The sequence below is a fragment of the Macrotis lagotis genome, chromosome 1 (assembly GCF_037893015.1).
Source record: "Macrotis lagotis isolate mMagLag1 chromosome 1, bilby.v1.9.chrom.fasta, whole genome shotgun sequence".
In the NCBI taxonomy this organism is placed as follows: Eukaryota; Metazoa; Chordata; class Mammalia; order Peramelemorphia; family Peramelidae; genus Macrotis; species Macrotis lagotis.
Genome location: NC_133658.1, coordinates 587,304,973 through 587,323,851, shown reverse-complemented (window position 1 = coordinate 587,323,851; position 18,879 = coordinate 587,304,973). Strand labels below are relative to the sequence as shown.

Here is an 18,879-nt window from a genome sequence, read left to right as displayed (position 1 = left end):
TTACTATCATTATTATTATTATTGCTACAACAATCATAATGGCAATGATTTTGTAAATACTATGAAAAACTCTCACTTTTTTTAGGCTGAGGAAGGGTATGAAGGACTGAAATACCAGTTCATCTCCAAACCTCTTAGTTAATCATTGCAGACCCCCTTCTCTACCAAACTTTGGACTCAAATTTCTAACTAGGAACAAAACATACTGTTTTCAGTTTCATCTGCTTTTATTTCCCTTGCTCATTCTCTGGAGAAGAGGCTAATGAACAGTGAAATGACCAAAACCTGAGGAGCCTGAGGAGAAGAGGTAAGGGGACTGAATTGTCTGGTAACTGTGTAATCAGCCCCTCCATTATTGAAAATTGATGGTTCTGATTTACTAAGACCTCTGTGATTCATAGTTCCTAGAAAACCTGAAAGGTGAATTTCTCCTAGAGAAAAGGAGGCAATGTTTCATTTTCAAGGATGTCCACCCTGCCTTTCTGATTGGAAAAGTGCACCTGAGTAAGGTTTCTTCCAAAGTAAAAAGCAGAAGATAAATGTTGATGTGTAGAACTTCACAAAGTGTTTGTGTTTACAGAGCAGTTGCTGATATTGTTTAATCTACTAGCAAACTGTTGTCCAAGCATTTTTCAGGGGATAGATCAAAGTTCAAAACTAGTGTTGCTCGGATTCATTAGAACCAATTAAATTATGTTTTCATTATGGGGAGAGCTCATTTCTTAAAGTTAAAGGCAGTAAGTATCCTCCATCAGAATTTTTCTTTTTCTACTGCCAGTATCAGTGATGCTCCTATGAGAAGTCATCATCCTCATTTCTAGTGGTTGTTGCAATGACATAGGTTTGAAATATATTGGCTTCTCTCCCTCTTGCTTGAGTGCTACTTTAATGATCTGGAGAAAAAGCTAGCTATTAAAATACTGAAAAGAAAAGTGTAAGAAGGAGTGAAGCACTTCCTCTGATCATTGCCTTAGTCACAAAAGTGGTATGGACATGCTTTCTGATGTTTCATCAGCCATTCAAGTACACAAACATCTTCCCCACAGGGATGAAAAAGCTACTTGGGAAGATCTTTTCTCTAGTAATACATTCTCTTCTGGCATCATGAACAGGACTGTTTACAAAATTGCTGGAAGATGTGTGGTCAATTAGGGCAAAGGTGTGTGTGTGTGTGTGTGTGTGTGTGTGTGTGTGTGTGTGTGTGTGTGTGTGTGTGTGTGTGTATGCGTGTGTATGTGTATGTGTGTATGGTATGCATGTGCATGCAATCAATCTACCAGGTCTTTTTGTACATTATAATAACTCTGTAATGATAGTCTGAATTTTAAAAATTCCCTTTTCCTCTGCTGAAACACACAGCTCATAGAATTATAAACTTACCAAGCTAGAAGAGACATTAGAGGTCATTTAGCCCAATCCTCTCATTTTATACACAATCTTATTGGTCTTTGTAAGTTCTTGGTGAGAAAGATAAGGATAGGCAGTATTTTCCTCATTTTATAAATGCATTAACTAAGTAAGGCACAGAGAAATTAAATGGCTTCCCCCAGGCCACAAGTGCAATTCTCTTGACTTCAAATCTAGTACTTTGCTCATTTAGGCTGTGTTTATATATCAATCAAAAATTGAATGGAAAATGAAAAAAATGTATAGAATCAATTTGCTTGATATTTTCCTTTAAAAGAATATATTAGGATCATGAGATCAGAGGTCATTGAACTCCATCACTCCCAATTTTATATATAGGAAACTCCCAGATAGAGAATTTGAAACCAAGTTTTCTGACTCCAGATTTGATCAATTGATCAGTCAATAACATTTATTAAGCATTTTCTAAGAGTCAATTATTAAGTGTGGGGGACACAAAGGGAAGGTAAAAGACAATCCCTGCCCTGGAGAAACTCCCCATTTAATGAGGGAGAAAACATGGAAATAATTACATATAAAGATTATATACAGGATAAACTGGAGAAAAATCACAAAAGGAAGGCACTAAGATTAAGGAAGAATGGAAAGGGAAAGTTTTCTTGTAAAAGAAAGGATAATTCTACTGTTCTCTACTTCTGTCCCCTTTTCTTCCCCTGATGCTACTCTCTGTAGTCTTGGATTGGTGAGTGTTGAGTGAGATTGGCAGTCATGAAATGTTAAATCTTAGAGTCTGTAGAAATGAGGGAAGCAAGTGAGTGTGAGGTGGCATGAAGCATCAGGTAGGTGAGAGATTAGTGATTATTGGAAGTATAGGATAATGGTACAGAAATAAAGAGCTTAAAGGAGAAATGAGACAATGTGATAGACAAGGGTCACGGTGGAGATAATTTTTTTTAAGAAGTTTAAAATACAATATTTGATCACTTAGCCTATCTTAGCTCAGCTTCTTCATCTGTAAAATGATAGTTGGACTAAGTGATCCCCAAGGTCCCTTCTGACTCTACATCTGTGATCCTATCAGCCTGAGTTTTAAAATTCTTTGACTCTTTGAAGTTCTGGCCCGGGGCAATGGAGGAGAATACACTGTCTTCAACTCTAGGGAGAACCCTTCCTTAGAAATTGTCTTAATATCCCTTAATATCCTAATTAGAAATTGGTTTTAAACCAATTGCATCTGTAACAGTAGAGGAAACTCTGTATGAGAAAAAGGCCATGTATAGTGAGGATGTTGACTTTATGCGGCTCAAAGGGAGGCAAATAGACATCTTTAGCCTTTTTCTCCTCCAACCCTTCTGTAAGTGAGAGTATCATTTCTGCCAAGAAGGGAAACAGGACATTAGGACTGGAGGCCTCTCTGCTCTTTTCAGAGGGATACTATACAGGACTAAGATTATATCTATCAGCTCCCTTAATTAGGGGTAGCTAGGTAACATCATAGTGCAATGAGACTGGAACTGTAGTCAATTCAAATCTGACTTTAGATACTAGCTATGTGACCCTGGGCATGTCTCAACCCTGTTTGTTTCAGTTTCCTCAACTGTAAAATGAACTACAGAAAGAAATGGTAAACTACTGTGGTATTTTTATGACCCCAAATAGGGTCATAAAGAATGTGACATGACTGAAATGACTGAATAACAACTAAATTCTCTTAAATATTATTTGCCTTTAGGTTATCACTGGATTCCTCTAATTTCTGATGACTGTCTTTATTTTATTTTATTTTATTTTATTTTATTTTATTTTATTTTATTTTATTTATATTTTTGCAAGGCAAATGGGGTTAAAGTGGCTTGCCCAAGGCCACACAGCTAGATAATTATTAAGTGTCTGAGACCGGATTTGAACCCAGGTACTCCTGACTCCAGGGCTGGTGCTTTATCCACTGCACCACCTAGCTGCCCCCATGACTGTCATTTTAGAGGAAAAGGTGGTCCCCAAGTTTCTATCCAAGATTTGACCCCTTTCCCACCTTAAAGCACTTTCATAATGAACACACATATCAAGTAGCAAAGAAGCCCACTAATCCAAAATAAACCAAATCAAATGGGAGAAAGTTTGGATAGGAGAATATTTATCAGGCAATACAGAGTGAAGGAGTTCATCTATTGGGAGGGATAAATTCAACTCAACCAAAGGAGAGGCTGCTCAATCTCACCCAGAGGGAAACTCTAGAATATGTCTCTAGTGTAGTAAGCTGGGTTTAGGGGCATGATAGAGACTACCAGTTCTTGCCATACCAGAGTCTTTTCCTTCAGTGACCTGATGTGGGGTTGGCCTCTAACATCTTTTCTATTTAAGTTGGAAGCTGCCATCATTCTATTCTCAAAGAAAATTCTTGCATGAAGAATCCCCGACTGACTTGAACACTGGAGCTCTTTACCCTCACCATTCATTGAGCAAGGCATTCATCTCCACTAGTAAGGAGAGAGTCCCTTGTCAATGGGACTTGGGCTAGGTATTATAGATATTTCATGGAAGTCAAATAATTCATTGGCTAGGAACTGAGGGAGCTAACCAATATATTGTCCTGGGTCTTCATGTTTCTGAACTCTGGTTTAGAGAAATCTTAGAGTCTCATTTGACTCCAAAGCAGAGGAGAGGATGATTCAATCAACTCCCCTCCTCTATACTCGGTTTTTTGGTAATATGTATTCTCCAGTAATTGGGTGTGAGGAACAATAAACTCAGATCTAATTTTGTTTCAAAGTTGTCTCAGAATTATTTATTCTTCTCTCTCATCTGTTCTCAGGTAATGCAATCAATCTTGGGGTAATGCAACTTTATATAAAACATAGAATAAGTAGTTTGTCTTCTTTTCCTATCTCTATCCCCCAAATTTCTTAATATTCCTTACTCCAAGTGCCTCTTATCTCATACTGCTACCTATGGTACTTATTTTGGGCCTATCCCACATGAACATAGAGTAAGCTGTATGCTAGACTTACATGTTCCCTTTTTCCTATAAAAATTTAAAATTTCTCTAGGGTACTTATTTCTGGTGGGAATTAATATAATTTGAGCCAAGGTTTGATAATGGTTTAATTCTATTTATTCATGATGCTTATTCTGAGATAATATAGCCCTGAGATATAGCTGAAATTCTAAATTTCAGGACCAAGACTGAAAAATCAAGGATTCTGGCCATAAAGTGAAAGGGTTATTTATAACAATTCTTCTTGGAGGAACAAAGCGATGGAAACAGCTCAAAGGTCATTGATCAATGGTATGACTGTAATGGAATATTGTTGAGTCATAAGACATGATGAATATAAGGTCTACAGTAAAACCATGGGAAGGGTCAAAGAAGCAGATACAAAATAAGGTAATACAGGAGAACATTCATGATGGCTAAAATAAAATAAATGGAAAATAAAAAATGAAACAATATTGTGCTCCTTTAATGATGATATTTCAACTCAAAAAGAATATCAGATGTACCTTTACACTTCTTGAAGGAGCTGTGGGATGATGCACACTTTAAAAAATTTAGTTGATGTGGATTAATTTTGCTGAATTATCTTTTTTCTTTTTTTGTTAGTCTCTTCTTCTCTGAGAAAGGAAGGAGAGATGGCTAAATTTATAAATGAAGGTGATAGAAAAACAAAAGATTAAAAAAAAGAATAAACTCAAAGTGATCAACTGCTCACAAAAGAGTCCTTTCTTGAACTGGTGGATTCAACATCATGCCTGACAGACATCATCCTCAATGTCACAAATTATAAAGGGGTGTTCACTAAGTATTTGTGATATAGAGGACTTGAAGCTGTAAGAAGTGGGTTTGAAGAGTTCAAAATAGATGACCTATGTTCCTTCCAACTCTATACCTATGATTCTATGATCTCAGCATCATAATAGGTCAGATATATCAAAGAAATAGACATAATGGTATTGATAAGCTAAACTATAAAATCCAGTTCAGGTGAGTGAGGATTTGAATGAACAAGTTAGAAAAGGACCCTTATATAAAGAATGGGAATTTATAATATTATATATATATATATATATATATATATATTCATTAGAATGAGCTCACATCTGATTATAATATTCATTTTCTCATTAATTGTTAATCAGAATTGATTGCCACCTTTAGGAACACCTACTCTTCCATTATATATATGTATGTATATATTTATGTTGAATGAGAAATGAGGTAAGATGATAGATGGATACTGGCAATGCGAAGGTTGAGATGAAAGCCTTTTTAGGTAAAGACAACAGAAAAATAATTATTAGAAATGAGGATGCATATATACCTCACTCCATTGACCTTTGCTTATTGTGAGGCTCACAGAACTGACAGGACAGTCAGGTTGAGCTGTTGAATATGAATAATATTTGTTCTTCATTTTTGAAGGGGACCATGGCATCATGAAGGTGATGCCCTTGTCAAAACATGAATTGAATTTTAGTGAGAGGGATGCTGTGCTAAGTCACCAACCTCACTTTCTCCTCTGGAACCATCTAGGTCCAGTACCCAAACATGGATCAAGATGACTGGAGATGGCCCTGGAGGTGAGGCAATCAGGGTCAAGTGATTTGTGCAAGGTTACACAGTTAGTAAGTAGCAAGTGTCTGAGGCTAGATTTGAACACCTGTCCTACTGACTACAAGGTCAGTGCTCCATCCATTGTATCACTTAGCTGTCCTTGATGAATATGAATATTAATTTTGGAAGTCTTTGCAGAATTCTCACTCTTAGCCTTTAGTCTGTCTACTTGCATCTCCAAGAGCCTCCAAAGTCAACTCTTTTAGTTAACAATAAAGTCCCTGGAATTTTTGGATGGTCAGTGAAGAATGGAACTCTTCTTGACCCCACTAGACAACTCCTGGACCCCTTCCTCTAGTCTCTGGGATCTGCTAATGTGATCTTTTATATGCCTTAAAATACTCATCAGATCTTAAAATACTGGTGATTATAATTTTCCCTGAGAGTATCATAATGTACATATATTATGGAGAAAACCAATTTAAGTTGTTAAAATGTTTAACTGTCCAAACACTAGAGACAAGGAAGTAGATTACTTCCTTTTTTATAATTCATTATTCAGTATTGTTAATACCTATCCCAGTGACTTGAAGTTTGATTTCTAATAGGTCTCAGATCTCTAGTCTAGTTTCTTGTTCCTACTCCGTCTTGGAGGTCAAGTGTGCAAACACATTCCCTCCTTGGCTCCACCCCTCCCAATTCTTTATTTTCCTTTAATATTTAGCTCAGAAGTCACTTCCTCTGTGAATCTTCTCCCAAGCAGCTGGTAGCACAGAGCAGAGAAAGCCCTAGGCCTTGAATCAAAAAGACTTTGGTTCAAATTTGACTTCAAACAGTATCAGTGTGACCCTGACAAGTCTTTGCCTCAGTCTACTTAGCTGTAAAATGGGTATTATAATAATGGTGCTTTGCAAGGTTGTTGTAAGGATCATTGAATAATATTTGTAAAAAAGCACCTAGGGTAATGGCTGGAACATTGTGGGTAGTCTAAAAAAGGCTAATTCCCTTCCCTCCGTAACCTTAAGACATTAATTCTCTCAGTTTCCATGATTTATCTTGCATTTCATTTTTAGTGTTCATGTTGTATTCCTCCAAGCACCTTGAGGACAGGGATGGGTTTGTTTTTATTTCTGTATCTTTATTACCTAATGAGAGAAATGATTATTTCTCTCTTATCCTAATAACTAATTATTGAATTAGGATCAAGGTTTTTCCCCCTTTTCTTCTTCCTCATCCAGAAATCAGTCTTGGGTAAAGAATAGTCCAACCAGGCTGAGAGAACTGGTGAATTCCTTATGTTCACTGTGTTTAGTCAGATAGTAGAAGTGAATTCCCTCTTTGATATGAATATTGATAAGTTTCTTTGACCAAGACATGGGTGATCCAAATCACATACTCCCAAGACTTTCATTAGAATGAATTCACATCTAATTATAATATTCATTTTCTCATTAATTGTTAATCAGAATTGATTGCCACCCTTAGCAACACCTACTCTTCCAAGAGCATATAAACTGTGAGAAGTCTGGTTTTTAAGCATGCCACTGATTTCTTTTTATTAATAACATACTAATTTTATTAATAAAATGATCAAATTACTCAGAAAGTATGCCTCTCAAACTTTTTTTTTTTAGATTTTTTGCAAGGCAATGGGGTTAAGTGACTTCCCAAGGTCGCACATCTAGGTAATTATTAAGTGTCTGAGGTCAGATTTGAACTGACTCTAGGGCCAGTGTTCTATTCACTGTGCCCACCTAGCTGCCCCATCCCCTCAAACTTTTTAAATGTCATACTAATATAAAGACTGGCACATAGTGGGCCATTTAATAAATTTTTATTGATATGTGGAATAGAATCAGACTCATGAACAGTTTTTTTTTCTTTGATTGTGTGAAAGAAACAGTATTGCTCTCTTGTGGATAAGGGAAGACTTTAGGACCAAAGAAAATACAGAGACTATTACAAAATGTAAAATAGATAATTTTGATTATATAACATTAAGAAGTTTTTGTACTGGGGGCAGAGCCAAGATGTGGCATGAGAACAGCCTTTCCTAGAAGCTCTCTCAAAATATTCCAAAAACCTTAAAATTAGGGCTCTAACTAAATTTTCAAGAGACAGAACTTATAGAAAGATCCAGTGAGGCAATTTTCCAGCCCAAGGTAACCTGGAAGATTGTGAGAAAACTCTGTTCCATGGGGTTGGAGGGGGCAACAGCACAACCAGGAATATTGTGCTGGAGCAAAGGAGCTCCAGTCTTCCAGAAACAGCCTGCTGGATACTTAGATACCTGGGTCCCAGGGAGCTCTGGCTCCCAGCAGCAGAAGTAGTTTCTTGACTTGTCAATCCAGGAAACATCAAGCACAATTTAGAATATCAGTGGGGAAACTTCTGCCAAAGTGAGTGGGAGACAATGTGGCCCTCAGCACAGCCACTGCCATCAGCATAACTGTGGCCCTAAGTGCAGCCTAGATCCCAAGAAATGGAAGCAGGCCCACAGAACCGCCTAGCAGGGAGCTGTCTGGCAGCTGCTTCCAGAGCCTCAACCCACAGAAGGTAAGGAAGGGGGGAGATTGTCAAGATCTCTCCTCTGTCCCTGGGACAAGACTCTTATCTTTTATCCATATTCAGACCCTGGTCTCAGTCTGGGACCCCCCCCCCCCCCATTGTCATAGAGCAGGGACCCTCCTCACAGCCCCAGGGCAGAAGGGTGAGCTTGTGGTCATCCACAGACCAGAGCACAGACCAGAAGAGTAGTGAGAGCCTCTCAGAAGACCTTGAAGGACCTGAGGTCCTTGTGGGGGCGTCCCAATAATATACAGAAGCTCATGAAGCACCTCAAACCAGGCACAGGCTGGGGAAATGAGAAAACAGAAAAAAGGAACCTGACCATAGACAATTACTTTGGTCCCATGGAGGACCAGAGCACACACTCTGAAGATGAGAGTTCCCAAACTTCTGCATGTAAATCCTCCAAAAAATATAGAAGTTGGTCTCAGGCTATTTCAGAGCTCAAAAAGGATTTTCAAAATCAAGTAAGGGAGGTAGAGGAAAAATTGGGGAGAGAAATGAGAGAGATGCAGGAAAAACATGAAAAAAAGTCAACAGCTTAGTCAAGGAGATCCAAAAAAATGCTGAAGAAAATAACATACCAAAAACTAGTTTAGGTCAAATGGAAAGAAACAGTAAAAGGTTGAATCCATTCACAACTCTACCTGCAACACATCAATGTTCCAATCCTCCCACAACCTCTCCAACATTGATCATCTTCCGTGTTTCTCATCTGGACTAATCTAATAGGTGAAAAAAATGCTCCAAATCACTATTGATTAAAGAAACGCAAATTAAAACAACAATGAGATATCATCTCTGATGGACTTATGATAAAGAATGCGATCCACCCCAGAGACAGAATTGATGGTATCAGAACAGACTGAAGCATATTTTTTCTTTTTCTTTCACTTTATTTCTCGTGAGGTTTTTTATTTTTGTGGAGGGAGGGGGGGATTATATTCACCTTTACAACAAGACTATTTTAGTAATATGTAAGTAAAAAAGAAAAGAAAAAAGTTTTTGTACAAACAAAACTAATACAATCAAAATGATAAGAAAAACAGAAAATTGGAATTTTTTTGCAACAGGTATCTCTTATAAAGAGATTTTTCAAATGTATAGAAATTGAGTCAACTTTGTAAAAATACAAGTCATTCCTCAATTGATAAATGGTCAAAGGATGTGTAGAGCCAGTTTTCAGATCAAGAAATCAAAGCTATTTATAGACATATGAAAAACATGCTCTAAATTACTATTAATCAGAGAAATACAAATTTTAACAATTCTAAGGTACTACTTTATACTATCAAAGTGGCTAATATGACAACAAAGGAAAATGTTAGATGTTGTGGGAAAAACTGGGACACCTATGAGCAATTGGTGGAATTATGAACTGATCCTGTTATTTTATAGAGCAATTTAGAACCTTGCCCAAAGAGCAATCAAACTGTGCATATCTTTGATCCAGAAAAACCACTACTAGATCTAAATCCCCAAGACATACATAAAAGGGAAAAGAATTTATTGGTTCAAAAATATTGTTACCAGCCCTTTTTGTAGTGGCTAAAAATTGGAAATCGAAGGGATATTCATCAATTGAGAATGGCTAAACAAGTTGTGGTCTATGATTGCAGTGGAATATTATTGTGCAAGTAGGATTAATTCAGAAAAGCCTGGAATGATCTATATGAACTGATGTATAGTGAAATGAAGAGAACTAGGGGAATGTTCTATACAGTAACAGAAATAGTGTTTGAAGATCAACTATGAATGACTTAGCTATTCTCAGCAATACAATGATCTAAGACATTTCAGAGAAAAAATTAATAATGATCGAATACAAATTGAAGCATGCTATTTTTACTTTCTTTTTTCTTTTGTTTGAGTGGACTAGTACAAAATGTCTAAGGAAATATTTTACATAATTGCACATGTATAACTTACGCCTGATTGCTTATCGTCTTAGGTAGGGGATAGAGAAGGGAACTCAAAACTTTAAATAAAAATGTTACAAAATTGAAAAAAAATGCATCTTGAGCTCCAAATGGTAGAATTTTGTATTTTCTAGAACCCTATGTTTCCTAGATCTCCAAAATGTTTTAGAAACCAGCGTCACTTTTTTTTTAGTTTTTTTTTTTTTGCAATGCAATGGGGTTAAGTGGCTTGCCCAGGGCCAAACAGCTAGGTAATTATTAAGTATCTTAATACTCAGATACTTAATCTGAGTCAGTACTGCTGATTCCAGGGCCAGTGCTCTATCCACTGTGCAACCTAGCCACCCTAATCAACCCCACTTCTTATGCATCTAAATTGCAGCCTCATGGAGTTCTTGAGATTATCATCAAGCTATGTGACTACTTTGTGAACTATTAAAGGGGAAAGGAATTGGATAAGTGGATAGAGCGTTGGGCCTGGAGTCTGGAAGACTTGAGTTCAAATTTAGCTTCAGATACTTGCTAGCTGTGTGACCTTGGTTAACTCACTTAATCTCTCTGCCTCAGTTTCTTCATCTATAAACTAAGGATGATAAAATAACATCTACCTTACAGAGTTATTGTTAGGATCAAATGAGATAACTGTAAAGAGCTCAACACAGTATCTAGCACATAATGCTATATAATTTTATCTATTATTATAATTAAGGTAATAATAGAGATAAGTGACATATAAAACTTCAGTCTGCCAAATAAATACATACATTGTTATGTTTAAGCCTCCTACCAGCCAGCCACATGTTTTCATCTTCATTTTATAATGGAGCAGTGTAGCATAGTAGAAAGAATATAAGACTTAAAGACAGATGATGTGGTTCAAATTCCACTTTGCTATTTACTAATCTGTTAAACCTTGAACAAATCACTTAAACTTCTCAAAGGTATTGGATTAGATGAGCTGAAAGTTCTCTTCCAACTAAAAATCTACTATTCTAGGCTCAGGTAGCTTTAGTGATTTGTTTATAGTTAAATTGCTACTTAGCATGAAAGGTAGAATTTGAATCCACATTGTCTTTATGATGTCTAACCATCTATCCATGGCCCCAGGATGGATCTCTAGATGTTCAACCAACTGATCTTTTAAATTCTTATTGAGTTCTTGCCTAAATATTTAATGAAGGACTTGTTTCTCTCACCCAAGGATCATCTAGAACAATTGAAACTTAGGTTATATAATTCTGTAACAACTGTTCACAATGGCAGAACCCTCGCATGGAATACATTTCATTTTCTCACCTGGAAGTTAGTCATACATGCTTACAAATTCAGCTCTAAAGCCCAAATATGAATTTGAGGGGATTTTATTTTTTCACAAGAATTATAATTCATTTTGGTGGCTTCCCAGATTGTTTTGTAGAAATGCTGTTCTAACACAAAGGATACTGCATTTGAAAGCAGAAGACCTGGGTTGACTTATTCCCTTGAATACATTACATGTATGATCCTAGATATAGGATGATAATCATATAGCCATCACCCTGGATCAGGCTCTTATCAATTCTTGCCTGAATTATTTCATTGGGCTTCTAATTGATCTTCCTCTTTTCATTCTCTCTTCTTTTCTTCTTCTCTTCTCTTCAGGGTTCTTCTCTACCCAGATACCTTTAGTGAATGAAATTTAACAACAAGGTAAACTGAAGCTCACTTTACACTTTCAGTGAGATATCATTTTATTAACAGATGCTTGGTACCTGACAGTGAAAAGGTCAATGGATGACCTCAATTCATGCCAAAGAACAAGAAAAAGGACAGCTCCCATTTTATAGGTTGTGGGAACACAGAACAAAGAACAGAACAGTATTGGTGACATCATGGAGTTGAATGCAACATGATTGGTTACATAGCTGGAGGCATAAAAACAATATGATTGGTTAGAAGTTAGAAACAAAAGTCTGGTAACAGCCCTTCCTTCCTTTTTTGTGATTAAGAAAAGTTCATTTGAGTCCACTCTCAAGATAATGGCCCAGATGTCTTTTGATAGCAAATCAGACATCCTTGAAGGATAGTTTGATGGAGAATAGATATGAAAACTGACTCCTCCTGATTCCTCCAATGTTAGCAAAATTCCTTGAGGCAAGAATAAAGCAATTATTATCAGAAGAGGTGGATTTCTGAACTTAACCCATTATAGACCAGATGAATTATGAACTAATTTCAGAGACTGAGAACCATCTTAAGTAGTTTCAGTTAAAAAACCAATGAATTGTAAATAGAATTAATAAGAAAATGATACAGGGTCAATATTAATCTGCTCATTACAAAATATTATTTCTAGAATATGGGTTAGGTTAGCACAGTTTCCAGAACTATGTTTAATAAATGTTTATTGACTGACTAACCATGCCATCCTTGCCCTAGAATCTTCATTAGCTCTCTGTTGCCTCTAGGATAAAAAACAGATTCCTTGGCATGACTTCTGAAGCCCATTATACTCTGACTGCATCCTTCTTTTTCTTTTTATTCCTCTTCATGCTCTCTGTATTCTGGCCAAAGGAACTTATTTGTTGTTCCCTGAATCTGTCAGTCCATCTCCCATCACTGTGTCTTGGTATCCTCATCTCTTCTTTCATGACTCAGGTCAACCATCATGTCTTTTATAAAGCCTTCCCTTATTACTCTAGTTGGATATGATTGTTTCTGTTGCTCATGAATAATAGACTGGTTTGTATAATAATTATTTGAATAAATGTCTTTCTCTCAGACTTTAAGCTTCTTGAGGACATGGACTATGTCTTACCATCCTTGCTATTCTCCATGGTGCATATCTCAATGACTTATACATTATAGCTATACAAGAAATATTTATTAAATGAATACATACTTATATGCTATCTATGGTGAAACTACAGCTAGTGCCATTAAGTGACGAAAAAAATAAACCTTGCTTCTATTGATTTTGGGGCACATGAAGTCTTAAATCTAACTAAAGATGATCTAAACAAATAGGCCTATGCTAGTGAAGTATGTCTAGTGAAGAGGAGAATTCACAACCAAGATCAGAAATAAACAGGATAATTTAACAGAGATGTGTGTGTGGGGGAGGATGACAAGGAGGCTTAAATCAAAAGGAAGGTCTTGAAAAGATCAGTCCACAAGGACTAAGGAAGGATGGGTCAAGAATCTTCAAAGCCCATGCATATACCTGACCTTAGTTGTTGGAATCTGCATTTCTTCAAGTTTGCTTTTAACCATGTCTGTACATAAGGGCATCCCTGTATATTTTTCATGTATGTAAGTTAGAAAGAGAAAAATGAAAAGGACAACATTTATCTTAAAGGTTATTTTTTTAAAAATAAATTTAAATTTCTCAATACATTTTCCTTTGCATTCATTTGAGGACACAAATCTTTTATTTATGCTACTTAGTTCTTTCAAACATATGGGTGTGTATACTGTATTTCTCCTATTTTCTCTAAAGAACGAGTAAACAGGATTGGAACATGACTGATCTAATAATATTCATTATCTCGTTGACCTTGCACAGTTTTCCCAAGGTTAGTGACAGAGGTTTTATTTCTTTAGAATTGACTTGTTTTCAGTAAGAGCTGTTTCTCCTGTCTAGCAACATTTGTAATCTCCCCTCACTGTCTGTCCTGCTGTAAAATTACTAGTACAGTTTCCCCAGGCAATGACTTTGTGATTTTCTTCTTTTTATTGATCAATAAACAGTTTTAGACTAAAAAACCCCACAGTGAGGTTTAGAAGCCAATTTGATTCTTGTAAATACTTGCCTTGGAGAAGAAAGGAGGATGGAAAGAACCACCTTAGCCTGTATCGTCTACACTCCCTCAGTACAGACCAGTTGAAAAGTGAACAATTCAGTCAAATGATGAGAATTTTTTTTAGTCTACTCAATGTCAAATGACCAGTTTAAAATTCTCTGCTGAACTGAACACTTGTTTTGGAGAGATCCCAAGTTGTCACTAAGGAATGGGACACTGAAATGGCCTTAAGAATGGAAGATTGTACAATGGTTACAGTGTTGGACTTGGAGTCTGATAGATCTGAGTACAAATCCAGTTTTAGACACTAATTAGTTACATGGCCCTGGGCAAGTCATTTAATTTTTTTTGCCTCAGGTTCCTTCACTGCAAAATGAAGATAATAATATCTCTTATCTTCCATGGTTATTGTGAGGATTAAATGAGAAAATATTTAGAAAGCACTCAGCATAGTGTCTGTCATATAGTAAAGGCTATATAAATACTATCATTAAATATTGCCTTAGAACACTCTGTAATTGCCTTTCAGTTTCATGGCCATAGGTCATGTCTGGCCACCTAGATTTTCACTTTCCTGAGTACAGAGATTGTCTTTAATGTCTCTCTGTCTTCCCAGTAGTACTTGATATTATGTTGGGTACATATTTTATAGTCACCAATCCTGAATGAATGGATTAGATGAGATTGATGATATCCCCAATAGTTTAGAAATACTTCTCTCATCATCAGCATTTTTTTCTAGATCATGGAACATAATGTGGAAAATAAAATGATTTTCTCATCCAACTCAATCAGTTGTAATTAAGAATGTAAGATACTTTGTTAACTTCATTATAAAGTATGAGTGGGCATATTTCATGCTCATCCAGTAGAAATTTGGAGCAGCATTGTGGGAATAAGCAGCAGTTCTTTTCTTTGTATTCAGATAACTTCAGTTTTTCCCTGATTAATTTTATGAGATGATCTTGTCAAATTATTTGGTCTCTCACTAACCAACCCTCTGAGGATGTACTTGGGTCCATAAATACATTGTTCCTTCCTGGACTCATACTTAAAGCTCTTCCAGTTTTGTAGGACCTGAAAAACTTTTAACTCTGCTTCCACTACCTTTAGGACCTAGGGTCACCTTCCCTCTAGCACATGACTGATGAACTCTAATGGAAAACTAGACTTATTAGAGTTTTAGAATTTCAGTATCTCGAGCTAACATAATCCAATTCCTTCACTTTACAGATAAAGAAACCAAGATTTGGAGCAATTAAGGGATGTGTCCGAGGTTGGACCAAAGCTTAGGCTACCTGTCTCTTCCTTCCCAAGTATTCTTCCCATGTCCTCATATTGGATAGAGTTTAGCTGTAAACCAGGAGAATTAAGATTATATTTGTTTATTTCAGTTTGTCTGGAACATACAGAAAACAAATGGAATGGTTGTGCCCTATGGTATTTTGTTGGTTATGCTTTCTTGGATGGCTGTTCACATCTTTCCTCCTTCCTTACCTCCCTAATCTGTTTCTCCCATGGCTGAAAGGAGGGTCAGGAATGAATGTCCCATGTAAAGCCTATATTACACTGCTTTCTGTCAGGGGAGGGAGAAAAATGTAAAACTCAAAACCATGCAAAAAATGATTGGTGAATACTATTGTTGTATGTTGTTAGAAAAAAACAAATAAAAATATTTTTTAAAAAAGAATGCATGTCCCAGAAAGATCAGCCCTAACGCAACTATTATGACAAAATCTTTATCTCATAGTTGATCAGTAGAATATAAGCTCCCTGAGGACAGAAACCATTTTGTTTTTTATCTTTATGTTTCTGGTACCTATCTTAGTGTTTGGCACATAGTTGGCATTTTAGCAAATATTTGTTGAACTGAATGGGACCAATGAGAATTTTGTCCTTTCAGAATGACCTAGAAAGCTAGAATAACTCCAATTTCCCACTTGAAGTCAGAGCAGATTTACATCCCTTCAAGAGAGCATGTGGTATGCAAAGATGAAAGGAGATACAGTCAAATGTTTTACATATGGTACTGAGCTTAACTGTGCCATTTTGGCCTCTCCCTGGCAAATTCCTGTGAGGTGTAATTAGAACTAAGATAGCCATCCAAGCAGTTCTCCTGCTTTCAAATCTGGGCTAAGACAAAATAAAAACCAAGACAAAATTGACCAATGACAGGGTTAAAAAAAGAGAAGATAAATGAAGTTGAAATTCCTCCTTGTTTATTTTAATGTGCAGAACATTTTCTGGGTGATTTATGCCATGGCTTCAGTGTATTTTTCATTTTTTATTTATTTTGGAGTTAATTGGATTTCCAGGTTTTGCAGCCAGTCACTGCAATTGATCCCTGAAAAGATGAATTTATTGCTTAGCCAGGCAGAAGCCTGACAATCTTCAGGGAGCTGAAAATAAAAGAAAATAGTCTATATACAAAGCACAGTAGGTCACCATCAGGTCAGAGTAGAAAGATATGTGACACCTTGTAGGTTCATGCCACAGCACCCAGCACAGACAATCTTTTTTGGCTAAGTGGATAGGGATACTGGTAGTTGAACATTTTGTATAATGCTGCCAGGGAACAGAGCTAGAACTGGAAACCAAGAAGCCATTAGACATAGGACAGGAATTAGCCTGAAACCTATAGATAAGGAATCATGAGGAAGATCAGGAGGCAGAATCTGGAAACCCAGTAGGGGTGAAGCTTAACCCTAGTACACAACTAGGGATAGCAACATTGAAAAATATGTGAGCCAGATTCCAAAACCAGGGTGCTAAATGAGAACAAGAATCAAGTTGGTGTAGTTATGTCCTATTGGTCTGAACACCAGGACAGGCTAGGATGACAAAGCTATAGCAGTGGTCCACAGGCACTGTCTGTTTTTGTTGAGAGTTGACTTGGACACCCAAGCAATATCTAAGCTGTTGAGCAAATCATACCTTAAAGGGAGTTATAGGTCAACACTGGATTCCACCCTCATCCCTACAAGAGTCCACAGTTAGCCTTTTTTTTCTTAGCCAGTCTCTGATAACTATGTAGATGCTCAGTAGCCTCAGAAAATAGCTAACACTTTCTGATTTTTTGGTTATAGTATCAGCTATAAAATTTGTTTTTCATTTACTTTTTTTGTTTTGTTTTTAGTATTTTGCAAGGTAAACGGGGTTAAGTGACTTGCCCAAGGCCACACAGCTAGGTAATTATTAATTGTCTGAGGCCGGATTTGAATTCAGTTGCTCCTGACTCCAGGGTTGGTGCTCTATCCACTGTACTAAACTTTGTTTTTCTATTTAACATTTGTATCCATTCTATCTTTGTCCATTTCTTTTTAAATCCTTCTTACCGATGTATTTTCATTGTTTTGTTGAGTTTTAGTTTGAGTCTCTGTTAAGTCAATTTAACTGCTAAGATATTGGATCACAGAATCCAAGATTTAGACCTGGAAGGGACCATAGAGGTTAGTCCAACCTCCTCATAAAACAGATGAAAAACTGAAGCCCAGAAAAGGGAAGTGACTTGCCCTAGGTCACATAACTGGTATTTGAAACCTCTTTTTCTGACACCAAAACTAAACTTCTTATTTCCATATTAAATAGGATTGGTGAAATCATACAGCTTGTAAGTGCTAGGGTCAGGATGTTAACCTAGAACTTTTGAATTAAAATCTTATTCCTCTTTACACTGTACCATACTAATTCTTTTTTTTTTAGGTTTTTGCAATGCAAATGGGGCTAAGTGGCTTGCCCAAGGCCACACAGCTGGGTAATTATTAAGTGTCTGAGACTGTATTTGAACCCAGGTACTCCTGACTCCAGGGCCGGTGCTTTATCTACTACACCACCTAGCCACCCCTAATTCTTTTTTTCTTAATAAAATCCACTCTTTTACTGCCTTCTATCTTTACATCACCTTAATTTTAACATCTCCTTCTCTGAAGATGGAACTCTCTCTTCTGACAGAGACAATTAGTTAAAACATCTCATTATGACTGCATCATAATAGTTTATACAATATTCTGTCCAGGAGTCTTCTCTCTCTCTCTACCTGGGAGGCTACTTTTCAAGCTTTCAGATCTGGATTCCCCCAGCATGATGGCTGTTGGCAGTTCACTTGCACTTTGATCACAAAAACCAAAAACAACAGACCCCTTAATTTTAAATTTTAGGATGCTTATTAACTTAAAAAGGACTTCTCTCTGACAGAACTTTCAAAATGTAAATACATTGAGGAGGATGCTCTAGTTCAAGGTATTTGAGATTAATAGCTAGAAATCAAGCTTTTAGAGTTATCATAGTTATAGGATATTCAATATACTGCTCACTGCTCAAACAACTTCTAAAAACAGTCCAAGGCACATTTAATTTTTATTTCCTCTATGGAGCTTGTCACCATTTATTAATCTTAATTTTTCCCAACATAGCGTATCAGCAAAGATGAGAAACCTATTTTTTCCCTTCTCTGTTTCCATAACATTAATATTTAAATGGCAGAGTGTGACACTCATAAACAGCATCAGAAAGTGGTGATATTTCCTGAAAGGGAAGCAGGGAGTAAATGCCATAGCAATATTTCTCACTTTTACTAAAACAAAACAAAACAAAAAGGAAGCCAAGAAAATGTACCTTGCCATGCAGAGAGGCTCCTGAGAATAAGCCTGTTAAAACTAGTCTGTAGAAATTTGTCTAATAATGATTTTTT

The 18,879-nt window shown here is 36.5% G+C and overlaps 1 protein-coding gene across 1 annotated transcript in view; it reads left to right on the top strand.

The window, feature by feature from the left end:
* The first annotated feature begins 223 nt into the window (after positions 1 to 223).
* LOC141505596 (uncharacterized) overlaps positions 224 to 18,879 on the top strand; it is a 127,853-nt gene continuing 109,197 nt past the window's right edge. Inside the window, exon 1 of the mRNA XM_074211546.1 lies at positions 224 to 307. The gene's annotated coding sequence lies outside the window, so the exon portion shown is untranslated. The remainder of the gene's footprint in view (positions 308 to 18,879) is intronic.